Source organism: Carettochelys insculpta, chromosome 22 (genome assembly GCF_033958435.1).
Source record: "Carettochelys insculpta isolate YL-2023 chromosome 22, ASM3395843v1, whole genome shotgun sequence".
Lineage (NCBI taxonomy): Eukaryota > Metazoa > Chordata > Testudines > Carettochelyidae > Carettochelys > Carettochelys insculpta.
Window position 1 is genome coordinate 8447574 of NC_134158.1, and position 12217 is coordinate 8459790.

Here is a 12217-nt window from a genome sequence, read left to right on the forward strand (position 1 = left end):
CCCTCCCAGACACAGTTGCACTAAACAACACAAGATACACAGAGCTGACAACTGGTTGCAGACCCTGTGCCTGCAGCATAGATCCCCAGCTGCCGCAGAAGCAGCCAGAAGCCCTGGGCTAAGGGCTGCTGCCCACGGTGACCATAGAGCCCCGCAGGGGCTGGAGAGAGAGCATCTCTCAACCCCCCAGCTGATGGCCGCCATGGAGGACCCAGCAATTTCGACGTTGCGGGACGCGGATCGTCTACACGGTCCCTACTTCGACGTTGAACGTCGAAGTAGGGCGCTATTCCTATCTCCTCATGAGGTTAGCGACTTCGACGTCTCGCCGCCTAACGTCGAAGTTAACTTCGAAATAGCGCCCGACGCGTGTAGCCGCGACGGGCGCTATTTCGAAGTTGGTGCCGCTACTTCGAAGTAGCGTGCACGTGTAGACGCAGCTTCACTGAATAGCCCTCGCATGGTGTAAAGTATCGGAGGAGTAGCCGTGTTAGTCTGGATCTGTAACAGCAACGAAGGGTCCTGTGGCACCTTATAGACTGACAGAAAAGTTTTGAACATGAGCTCACAAAAGCTCATGCTCAAAACCTTTCTGTTAGCCTATAGGGTGCCACAGGACCCTTCGTTGCTGAATAGACCTTGTGAGCTCTGGCCCTCCTTTTATTGGGACCCCACTCTTTAAATACCTCTCAGATCCCACCCCCCACTCATGCATCTGACCAAGTGGGTCTTTGCCCATGAAAGCTGATGCTCCAAAATATCCATTAGTTCCAAAGGTGCCACAGGACTTCTTGTTGTTCACAGAATGGGTAGTCATTGAGCCATCTCTCTCCTGCCCTCCATCACCAGCTTCTGACAAACATTCCCAACCATGCAGAGTCAGACTATTGATGGCCCTAACCTCCATGAATTTACCTGAACCATGCCTTCTCCCACCATAAAGAAGTTGGCAGCGGTGGGATTCGAACCCACGCCTCCGCAGAGACTGGAGCCTTAATCCAGCGCCTTAGACCGCTCGGCCACGCTACCTGTTCTTGACAGCTCTGAAGTATCTACATGTGGGTAAAAAACCCTCTGCCATGCCACCACCTCCCATCTCCCTCTTGGGAGGTTGACCAGGATGTCAGCAGAGGTCTCCTGGAGAGGCAGACTTCTGTTGGGAGACCTCCAGGTTCCCAACAGAAATCTGCAGCCTCGCCATAGCCCCGGAGGGTGGTGGAGCCCTGGAATGCATTACCCAGCAAGGTGCTAAACTCTCCTTCCCTAGAGGTTTTTACAACCCACCTTGGCAGCGTTCCCCGTAAGATGAGCAGCGACATGAGGTGGGCGCCCCACAGCCACCTGCAGCCGGCAGCGTGTGCCTCTGTTGGCGGTGCACATCCCCACATCCCTTGGTGCACGGAACAAAATTTATTCCGACCAGGGATGGGAAATACCAGAGGGAACCCAGCGGGCTGGGATGATTTAGTTGGGATCGGTCCTGCTTTGAGCAGAGGGTTGGACTTGATGGGCTCCTGAGCTCTCTTCCAGCCTTAGGATTTTATCCCTGCTAAGATACAGATCGCTGTATACAGCAAACCCTCGATTTAATGGGCTCTGATATAAAGGACTTTGGAAATAACAGACACCTTCTGCCAACCCTCCGGCCCTGCCAAATAAACGCCAGAGACTCACCAGAGCTGCTGCCAGAACTGGAGGAAAGGCTTGAATGGCTCAGGCCACCAGGGGCTGGAGAGGTCACCCCATCAGCTGGGGCCAAGTAGTCAGAGGAGCCAGGGAGCGGGGCTGCGGCGGCGATCTCCTCCCCCAGCCCAAGTGCATGGAGCGTATCAGCAGCAGGTCACTGCTGCCTGCAATGACATTGCGTGGCAGCCATGGTGTCGGAGGCTGCTGCCCGCTGGCAGGGTGGGGTGGCCACGCTCTGCCTTCACACAGGCAGCTCGGAGTCGGGGCTGGAGCAGCTGCAGCTCGCAGGAGCTGGAAGGAGCCAGGCCAGCATTCAGCTCCTCTCCTGGTAACTGGGAGAGGGAGCTGGAGGTGCCAGGGGAGGAAAGGGGCAGGAGGGGGGGACGAAAGCAGGGCAGAGCGCAGGTGTGAGCGATGGGCAGGGAAGGTCAGTGCATTATCATACAGTTCACCCATTGTGATATAACGGACTTCCATCATTAATGGACAGCCCCTTTATTCCGTTCAACCGAGGGTTTCCTGTGGAGCATAAAGAGTGAGAGACCAAGAGTCTCGGCAAGCAGATTTTCGTGCACAATGGCTGTGGATGGTTAAAAAAAATAAAACCCACCAAAATCCACCCACCCAGGCCTCCTCATGCAATGTTCTCCCTGGATTTCAACTCAGTTGGGGTATTGTGTCCAGTTCTGGGTGCTGCATTTGAAGAAAGAGGTGGAGAAATTCGAAAGGGTCCAGAAAAGAGCGACAAGAATGATCAAAGGTCTAGAGAATGTGACCTATAAAGAAAGGCTGAAAGAACTGGGCTTGTTGAGTTTGGAAAAAAGATGATTGAGGGGGGACATGACAGCTGTTTTCAGGTATCTAAAAGGGAGTCATAAGGAGGAGGGAGAAAACTTGTTCTTCTTGGCCCCTGAGGACAGAACAAGGAGCAATGGGCTTAAACTGCAGCAAGGGAGGTTTAGGTTGGACATTAGGAAAAAGTTCCTAACTGTCAGGGCAGTCAAACAGTGGAATAAATTGCCAAGGGAGGTTGTGGAATCTCCATCTCTGGAGATATTTAAGAACAGGTTAGACAGATGTCTATCAGGGATGGTTTAGACAGTACTTGGTCCTGCCATGAGGGCAGGGGGCTGGACTTGATGACCTCTCAAGGTCCCTTCCAGTCCTAGCGTTCTATGATTCTATGAAAACAGGGATGCAGAAAGGCCACAAGGTGGCAGTGGAAGGACATGAATGAGCCAGAGGAAGCTGTGATAATAACGAAGGCCACAAGAGCAAGAAGTCCTGTGGCACCTTATCGACTAACAGATATTTTGGAGCATCAGCTTTCGTTGGCAATGACCCACTTATGCTCGAAAATATCTGTTAGTCTACAAGGTGCTCCAGGACTCCTCGTTGATTCTATTCCGTCGACAGAACTCGGCAGACAGGCCTTCCGAGTCCCTGGGCAGCCCTGTGTGCTGAGCTCCTGGTTGGCTGCTCTCTTGCGAAGCGGTCTGGCTGCTCTCTGCCAACAGCCCTTTCCATCCTCTTTTTTGCGCAGACAGGGTCTGCCCCCACAAGTTTTGCCAGAAGATCTCTTCTGCCAGATCACTGTAGTGTAGACATAGCCATCAGGTTTGGCTTATATGCTCATCCTAGAACCCGGAGGGACCTCCAGAGGTCCTGAGTCCAGTCTCCTGCCCTCATGGAGGGCTTATCACCATCCCCAGACCCTTGAAAGGCCCTGTAAAGGGCTGAATTCACAGCAAGGTCAATGCACCAACCATGGACCTATCCCTCCCCACATAGGTGGGGAGGGGTGGGAAAAGGCTGAGCTTGGAGCAGCCGGCGGGTTGTCCCACCCCTTCCCCAGGACTGGGGAGGCGGGGCACATGGCTTATGCTCTGCCCTTTACCAGTCACCCCTGGTGGTGCCTCTAGGCTGACTCTATCCCTCCACCTGACCTGCCACCTGGGCTCTGGCTTCCCACGGCCAGCTAGCAGAGTTGATCCATCTCGTTCCATGAACATAAGCCTAGGTCGGCCCAAGGGTCACGGAATCACAGAACCCTAGGGCTGGAAGGGAGCTCAGGAGGTCATCAAGTCCAGCCCCCTGCCTAAAGCAGGATCAACCTCAACTAAGTCACCCCAGCCAGGACCTTGTCAAACCGGGACTCAAAAACCTCCAGGGATGGAGATTTCACCACCTCTCTAGGCAACACATTCCAGTGCTTCACCACCCGCCTGGGGAAAGAGTTTTTCCTAATATCCAACCTACACCTCCCCCTCTGTAACTTCAGACCATTGCTCCTTGTTCTGCCATCTGACACCACTGAGAACAGTTTCTCTGCAGCCTCTTTCGAGCTCCCCTTCAGGAAGTTGAAGGCTGCTATGAAATCACCCCTCAGTCTTCTCTCCTGCAAACTAAACAAGCCCAAATCCCTCAGCCTCTCCTCATGGGTCTTGTGCGCCAGCCCCTTAATCATGTTTGTTGCCCTCCGCTGAAGCTGCTCCATCACATCCACATCCTTTTTATAGTGGACACCCAAACCTCGTCTAGCCACGTGCCCCCAGCAGCGGCCAATGCCAGGCACCCCAGAGGATGGATAAAACCACTGATCACCTCTCCCCAATTTGTTTCTCAATCTGCTTTCTGGCAGAGGGCACTAAAAATGAACAGCCAGGGGTGGCACCAGGCCAGGGTCTGCCAACTGCGCCAGGCAAGTCAACCAGGAGAGGAAAAAGCTGCTCTGTACCCCACTCACTTGGATGTGTGCCAGGTGGGAAGCCTCATTTTTTTAAACCCCCAAAGGAGGCACACAGCATACACACTGCTGGGTACTGGGGAACAGGAATTAAGCAAAGCTCAACTGATGAGTTGAGCAGAACTGTTCTAAGCAAGCTCCTCCAGACTGAGAGAAAAGATTGGGCTCGTCCGGGATTTGAACCCGGGACCTCTCGCACCCAAAGCGAGAATCATACCCCTAGACCAACGAGCCAGCTGCTTTAAACTCTTCAGGCAAAGTTTCTTGCTTCTTCTGACAAAAGTTTTCTTGGACTCTGCAAGACAATATTATTGTATTAGTTCTATGAGAAGGATAAGGAAAGTGAAGTTTCTTTTATGGGACCAATTTCTGTCCAACCACTCTTCAAAAGTTTGTCTCTTCCACCCCCTATAAATTGGTCTGATAAATGGCATTACCTCTCCCAACCTTGTTTCCACTCTGACTTGGGACTCTAGTTTTCTCTTTCCCATCTTCAGGATAATAGAAAACTCTCCTTTTGCCATTGGCTCCTTTCAGGGAGCAGATTTTTCTCCTCCTAGGACCTGCTAGTTCTTCTCTAGCTTCTCCTGTATCACTCCAGAGTTCCCAATGGCTGGAAAAATATTCTTCCCCTTTGAAACTCTTCTGTGAAGTTCTCCACTGAGATGGGCCTTGAAATTCACCTCAGCCCACAACACACACTTTTAATTTCCGCTTCTCGTTTGTTTTATTTCACTTGATGCACACGATATACGTTCAAGGCAGCAGGGAGCGTGTTTCCACATGTTTTCCAGGAGAGAAACTGGAGTGGTTCTTCAGCATTTATATCCTTCCTTCCTGCTTTAGGCAGGAGGGTGGAATAGATGACCTCCTAAGATACCTTCCAGCCGTAGGATTCTCGACTTTATATTCTGTACTTCAGTGTATAAAACAACCAGAAGTCTTGTGGCCCCTTATAGACTAACAGATATTTTGGAGCATCAGCTTTCGTGGGCACATACCTGCTTGGTCAGATGAAGCCCATGAAAGCTGATGCTTCCAAATACCTGTTAGTCTACAAGGTGCCACAGGACTTCTTGCCGTTTTTGAAGATACAGACTAACTCGGTACCTGCTTTGATACTTGTCACCATTCAGTGTATGAGATATTGTCTTCCTACCTTTGTCTTCCAACATACTACCAACCAACTGATACATCTCCAGATAAACTGTATCTTTACACAGATGGGTAAGGTAGTAGGAAGTTCAGTTTCTAAGACAATACTAAGTTGAACTCATCAAATCTACCAAAGATGCAGAAGGGCTGAGACAATCATCTACCTTCCAAAAGAAAAAATTGTCTTACAAAACTGGCAGAACAAAAAAGCAGTCCAGTAGCACTTTGAAGACGAACAAAATAATTTATTAGCCGATGAGCTTTCGTGGGACAGACCCACTTCTTCAGGCCATAGCCACACCAGAACAGACTCAATATTTAAGGCCCAGAGAACCAAAAATAGTAATCAAAGTTGACAAATCAGAAAAAAAATTCTCAGCCACAACCACAGTCTATACCACAGAAACACCAGTCCTGGAACTTTTCCTTGTAACAAGGCCCGTTGCCAAATTTGTCTACATATCTATTCTGGAGATGCCATCACTGGACCTAACCAGGTTATTCACAGAATCACGGGCACGTTCTCATGTTCCTCAACTAACATCACATATGCCATCATGTGCCAACAATGCCCAGATGCTTTGTATATTGGACAGACTTCAAACCTCTTAGACAAAGAGTTGATGGGCACTAAACAGACATGAAAACACTCCTGATCCACAAAGTGGTCAGCCAGCACTTTAATGGAGTGGGCCATTCTGTTAATGCGTCTTACGGAGGAGGAATTTTCACAACAGTCTGGAAAGAGAGGCTGCTGAACTCTCTTTTATATTCAAATTCAGCACATTAACATGTGGTTTGAACCGGGATGCAAATTTTCTGGATCATTATAGGAGCTCTTTTGCATACTTGGCTTTATCTAATTCTTGACTCTCCCCCTTCTGCCCCTCTGCTCTCGGATTTGCTCACCTTGATCCTTTTTTTTCTGATTTGTCCACCTTGATTACTATTTTTGGTACTCTGCCTGAAATATTGAGTCTGTTCTGGTATGGCTGTGGGCTGAAGGAGTGGGTCTGTCCCACGAAAGCTCATCACGTAATGAATTATTTTGTTAGTGCTACTTGACTGCTTTTTTGTTTTGATAGTATATAGACTAGCAGGGCTTTCTCTCTTACTATTCAACAAAACTGGCAGGAAGAGAAGATGCAGAAAAAGCCTACATACTTCTTTTTCTAACTGTTAATTGTTACCCACCATGTCCTTATCTTTCCCGTGCTTTCCAAGTCCCATTGTCATGAAAGAATCTTGCAGTCTGATTTCTGCAATTCCTAATTTTTCCTTCTTGCTTTCATTGTTCTCACATTATTTTAACACAGAACAATCCTTGCAACAGGGAAAAGGACCATTATTTCACAGAAAAGAAGGCATAGAACACAATCTTTTAAGTGGGGTAGCGTGGCCGAGCGGTCTAAGGCGCTGGATTAAGGCTCCAGTCTCTTCGGGGGCGTGGGTTCGAATCCCACCGCTGCCAGGCTTTTGAAGAAGTTTTCCTCAAAGACTCCTGCAAATACAAAGTCTAATTCCCACTGATGCTTTTGCTTTTGCTCAACAGTCGCCTCTCAGAAAAAAATGTCCCTAAGTGAAGAGAAGCTGCTCTCAGCAGGGCCCTGTTGGTGCATGGTTCTGCGCTTCCCTTCCAGCGCCCCCTCCCTTTCATATTACAGTCAAAGTTGTTCATTGCACCTCAGTTCATGCATCCCACCCCGGCTTGTCCCTTTTGCACCTCAAAATAGCTCAACACACACGAGCAGTATTTAATCACTGCATGCAGCGTGGTTGCTGTATCATTCCTAATTATATTACAAAGGTCAGAACTAAGCCACAACAACGCCTATTCCTTTCTCAACCTGCGTGGAAACAACACCAACCCTTTGTTTCACAATGTCATCAACCCCCTGTGGTTTTACCATGGCATCAAAAGCGTAGGGCGTGTTTCTGCCTGGTTTCGAACCAGGGACCTTTCGCGTGTTAGGCGAACGTGATAACCACTACACTACAGAAACCCACCTGGGAAGGAATTGCTCCCTTTTTACCTAGAGGCGTTTCTGCAGCTGCAATACTGACCTTTTTTTTTCTGCTGGCTGCTTTGGTGTCTGCAAAACGTTGGGATTGGCGTGTGGGTGGGTGGTGAAACTCAAGGCCCTCTAGGTATACCCAGGATTTGTGTGTGACCACAGTTGCCTGCTGCTGTATTTGCCTAACAACTACATTGTGTGACTTGTGTGCCTGTCCCTCTCTGACCAGAGAAAAAGAGGTGGGGGTCATTGTGCACCCCCCGATGGAGAATAACCCTGTTACTGCCTCCCTTGGAAACCCTCCCTTTGAACTCCCCCTTCTTTGCCAGGACCTAGTTCACCAGTTCCCACCACTCACAAATTCCCCCCCCCCCAACCAGCTGGTCCCACCTGAGCAGCCTGCCCCCTTTCCAACAGCTCTTGCATTCCCTGGACCTGCCCACACCCCATTTGGGTGACTTGCAGAGAGTGACCCAGTGGGAATTTTTCCCCCTACATCCTCCTGCTATTAATCTATTGATCTCTGCTCCTCATGTCTCATCCGCTTGGGTCCTCCTGGTTAACTCCTCCTCCTCTTGTTGGCGTTGTTTTTCCGGCCCCCCTTTCCAGCTGTTCTGGTGCAGGATTTCCTCTGCGGGCTTGCTCGGCTCAGCAAAAACTCAGCAGTAAATCTGGCACGCCTCCAAGCTTCACCGCCGCTAAGAGACCGCCCAGCCTTGCCTCTGCGTGCACTTGGGCAGATCTGCTCCCCAACGGGGCTCCTGCCGGTTTTGCACTGTCCGGAGGAAGGCTGTACCCCCTTTGCAGGGGGCTTTATTTAAAAAGGTGCCACCTGAAGGGCTCGTCCGGGATTTGAACCCGGGACCTCTCGCACCCAAAGCGAGAATCATACCCCTAGACCAACGAGCCACTTGGAATGAAAATTGTTAAAAATATACTCCATCATCTGAATTATTTTAGACACTTCCTGCTTTTTGTTCCTCTTTTCCTTTTTTTTTTTCCCCCTACAGCATAAGCGACTGCAATAGAAAAAATCGGTATCACCCACCTGATCCGGCATCCGGCAACATCTCTGCAAAGCCAAACATTTTTTACTCTGTTGATTTCCTTTTTTTTTTAAATTGTAAACTGAGGCAGCAGCTGCTTGCACTGAAAATCCTTCTTCCAAAAGGGCAGGGCGGGCTTCCTATGCAGATCCAGGATCCCAGATGATCCAACACTCAGAAGCATGACTGATCCTTTGCAGGGCGGCCCCAGAGCTCTCCCTAAGAGAGCAAAGAGCTGGGGGGGGGGGAGCCCCATCTTGTGGGATCAACTGGTGTGGGTGAAACTGACCTGCAAGAATAGCTCTGAGTCTCATTGGACTGGTTTTGGTTCTCTGTGCCTTTAATATTGAGTCTGTTCTGGTGTGGCTATGGGCTGAAGAAGTGGGTCCGTCCCACCAAAGCTGATACATTATTTGGTTAGTCTTTAAAGTGTCACTGGACGCCTTTTTTGTTTTGACAAACTGAACTGGTGCTTCATGGAGACAGCAGCTGAGATTGGGGACCGGGGAGGTGGCGGGGGGGATCAAGGCTAGCGGCTGAGCTCCTGGGAAAGCAGATGTGGGCTTTTGCCGGCATAAGCGGAAACGATTTTTAAAAGCAAAGTGGAGAGAGGGAAAAGAAAAGGACTAAACCACCAGGCCCCAGCGAGATTTGAACTCGCGACCCCTGGTTTACAAGACCAGTGCTCTAACCCCTGAGCTATGGAGCCTGCAGGAAAGCTGCATCTCCTGTCTGATAGAGGATGATATTGAGCTGTGAGCCTGTGCCCAGATTTGATGATTTTTCTGGGCTCTGTGAAAAGTGCCTGGAGCGAGGGGCCCTTTGGGAAGAGCCAGCTGGTTGCCTGCAAAGCCTCCTTGGGGTCCTGCTCCAGCTTTAAGAGACCCCCAGGGAAAAAGGGACTCCCCAGCTGCCTCTCTCCCTGGAAAGCATGGGTGGAAACGCACCCCCTGCTGCCCTGAATGTGTATCACACCCATGCAGTGAAATAAAACTCCCCAGAAGTGGAAGTTGTTAAGTTTTTGTGTGTTCACTGTACTTTCTTCGCAACTCTCCACTGCAGTGCAAAGACAAGCAAAGGAATATCGCCCTCCTCCCCCAGAATGAGGGAGATGTGGGGGGGCACAGGTGGAAGGCAGTGCCCCGAAGCGGGCACTGTGGTTCAGGAGCAGGTGCAGGCAAGGGTGGGGCCATGGGCGAGTGCCCCTGCCCGCCAAAGGAGCACACGCCCTGAGCTAATTCCCTGGACAGCCAACAGGAGGCGCTCCCTCCACGAGTCTGCCTCGTTACTGGGTCACATGTGAACGGTGTGGGGCAATGAGTTCTGGGGAGCAGACTGGGGATGGAATGGTTGGGACCTGGGGAGGGCGAGGCCATGAGAAAACCGTCCTCCAGCATCATCTGTCAAGCTCTCCAATAGACCCCAGCGGGAAAACGCAGAAGGGGAAGACCTCAGACAATGTGAAGAAGATCTATTGAGACTGAAGGACAGGAACTGGCTACTCCTGGAGTCAGCTAGTTTCATCCCAAGACAGTGAAGTGGAGGGGATTTGTAGATAACTACGCTGCATTCAGAGTACAAGGCTTTAAGTCAAGTAAATCAAAGAGAGCTATTACTGGTGCTTAAGGGGCTTAAGCGCCTGGTGCTCAAGACAACGAGCTGTAAGTGGGCTTTTTTTCCTGCAAGCCCAAGCTGTGGTTGGTCCAATAAAGCCATGTGACCATGCCACCTGCTGCTGGACTCCATCTTGAATCTGGTATTTTTCCATAGGGATGGGGAGGGGAAAGGAATGGGAAGCAATCAACAATGCCTTCAGCTGGCTTTTGAAAATGTTTTTCACACCCCAACAGCCATGCTCCAGGCACTGTTAGACCCAGGCCAGAAAAAAGATTAGCTCTGACTTGAAGGAATTTATCTGGAGCAAGCAGAGGGTCAAAAAATATATTTATAACGCTCTCTGAGTGTATTAGGTTTCATTGGCGCGTTTTGTTTATTTTGGCTTAGTAACTTACTTTGATCTGCCAGTTTTCATTGGGAATCACTTCAATCCTACTTTTTATACTTAATAAAAGGTTTTGTTTGTTATCACGTAATAATAAGAAATAGTAAATAATTGTTACGGGAGGGGGACCCAAAACTCTGTGTGTGCGTGTGTGTCTCTCTCTCTCTCTTTCATTGACAAAAGGGTCAAATACCCTTATGATCTTCCTGTGTAAAACTTTTATACAATGACAGATTTTTGGAGGGGAGGTGGGGATTGGTTCCTCGTATTGTCGAGTCCCTATAACTGAGCCCTCCCAGAGCTGAGCTGGTTCAGTGTCTGTGGGACTCTGCTGGGGGATGGTTCCCCCAACTCTGTGCGTTGACTGGGGAAGATCAGAGCTTCCGGCCCAGTAGGACAGGGTGGTGGGGTGCCCTAGAGTGCACACAGGTAGGCTCAATGGTCATGTGTTAGCCTCATGGGCACCCCAGTGATCCAACCCATCACAAGCAATCGTAACAGCAGGGGGGGCAGTGCCCACAAGCTCAGGGTGGCATAGAATCACCTGCTCCCCCCAGGGGATCACCTGCTCCCTGCCCAGATTGAGGGATATGACCAATGAACTGAATATCACTCCCTTCTACCAAGAAGATAAATATTACCTCAATCTGCCACACACGTCAGGGTCCATTGATTCGGTATATTGGGGTAACACGCACGTCGGACTCTCCCCTCTCTCAACTAACCAACATTGCCTGGTGTTTGGCCAGCCCCAGAAGGTGAATGTTTGTGTGAATGTGCCCATGAGAGTGTGTGCTAACCTGGGTTAAGAATTTGGCTGGTAAATTGGGTGAAGAATTAAACCACTAACCAGCCACACTACGCATTACTTTTGATGTGCTTTCTAAGAGCTAAGCATTCAGTTGAGACGTGGTATTGAAACTGCTATCTTAATTGCAGGCACTAAAGTCATTTTTCCTGTGCAATCTGCCATTCTCTGCCTTCCTAGGGGTTTTTTCTCAGCCTGATCAACTCTGGAGCTGAGTGTAAGAGCCTCTACCATGGGAGCCAAGAGCCAGCTGGCTCACAGCTAAGGCTGTGGAGGAGTCTTGTTCCTTCTTTCTGTCAGTGGTCTAGCTCAGGGGCGTGCAAAGTGGGGGAGCAGGCACCATCGGGGGGCTGTGAAATTTTGTAGGGGGGCACAGCATGATCAGGTGCTGGGTCTCAGGCTCATCCACCTCGTTAAACGTGTTGCAATCTGTTCTGATGTCTGTGTATTCACATCTATGGACCGACTCATAAAAGTTTTGACATTCTACAGCAGGGATTCCCAACCCATGGTTCGGCAGCCAAACCTGGGTTGTGATTAATCTTGGTAAGGGTCTCCAGCTGGGCAGCTCCGAGCTGCATGTGGCTCTTAAAGGAGCCATTTGCAGCTCTGCTGCTGCGTAATCTTCCGCCTCCCAGTCTCTGCCTTTCCGTGCTGAAACGAAACTCTGTTTAGTTGGTTTATCAGCCAGCAGGCGGAATCTGGCCCTTAAACCAATTAAACTGAGTTCCATTTCAGCATGGCAGGGTAGAGAACTGC

The 12217-nt window shown here is 50.0% G+C and overlaps 6 non-coding genes across 6 annotated transcripts; 1 reads left to right on the top strand and 5 right to left on the bottom strand.

Annotated features, from left to right (window-relative positions):
• Positions 1-947: 947 nt before the first annotated feature.
• On the bottom strand, positions 948-1029 carry TRNAL-AAG (transfer RNA leucine (anticodon AAG)). Its single transcript has one exon. It is a non-coding gene; the product is annotated as a tRNA-Leu (tRNA).
• Positions 1030-4594: 3565 nt separating this feature from the next.
• On the bottom strand, positions 4595-4666 carry TRNAP-UGG (transfer RNA proline (anticodon UGG)). Its single transcript has one exon. It is a non-coding gene; the product is annotated as a tRNA-Pro (tRNA).
• Positions 4667-6976: 2310 nt separating this feature from the next.
• TRNAL-AAG (transfer RNA leucine (anticodon AAG)) lies at positions 6977-7058 on the top strand. The gene has a single exon. It is a non-coding gene; the product is annotated as a tRNA-Leu (tRNA).
• A 459-nt stretch (positions 7059-7517) lies between these two features.
• TRNAV-AAC (transfer RNA valine (anticodon AAC)) lies at positions 7518-7590 on the bottom strand. The gene has a single exon. It is a non-coding gene; the product is annotated as a tRNA-Val (tRNA).
• An 849-nt stretch (positions 7591-8439) lies between these two features.
• On the bottom strand, positions 8440-8511 carry TRNAP-UGG (transfer RNA proline (anticodon UGG)). The gene has a single exon. It is a non-coding gene; the product is annotated as a tRNA-Pro (tRNA).
• A 773-nt stretch (positions 8512-9284) lies between these two features.
• TRNAT-UGU (transfer RNA threonine (anticodon UGU)) lies at positions 9285-9357 on the bottom strand. Its single transcript has one exon. It is a non-coding gene; the product is annotated as a tRNA-Thr (tRNA).
• Positions 9358-12217: the final 2860 nt, after the last annotated feature.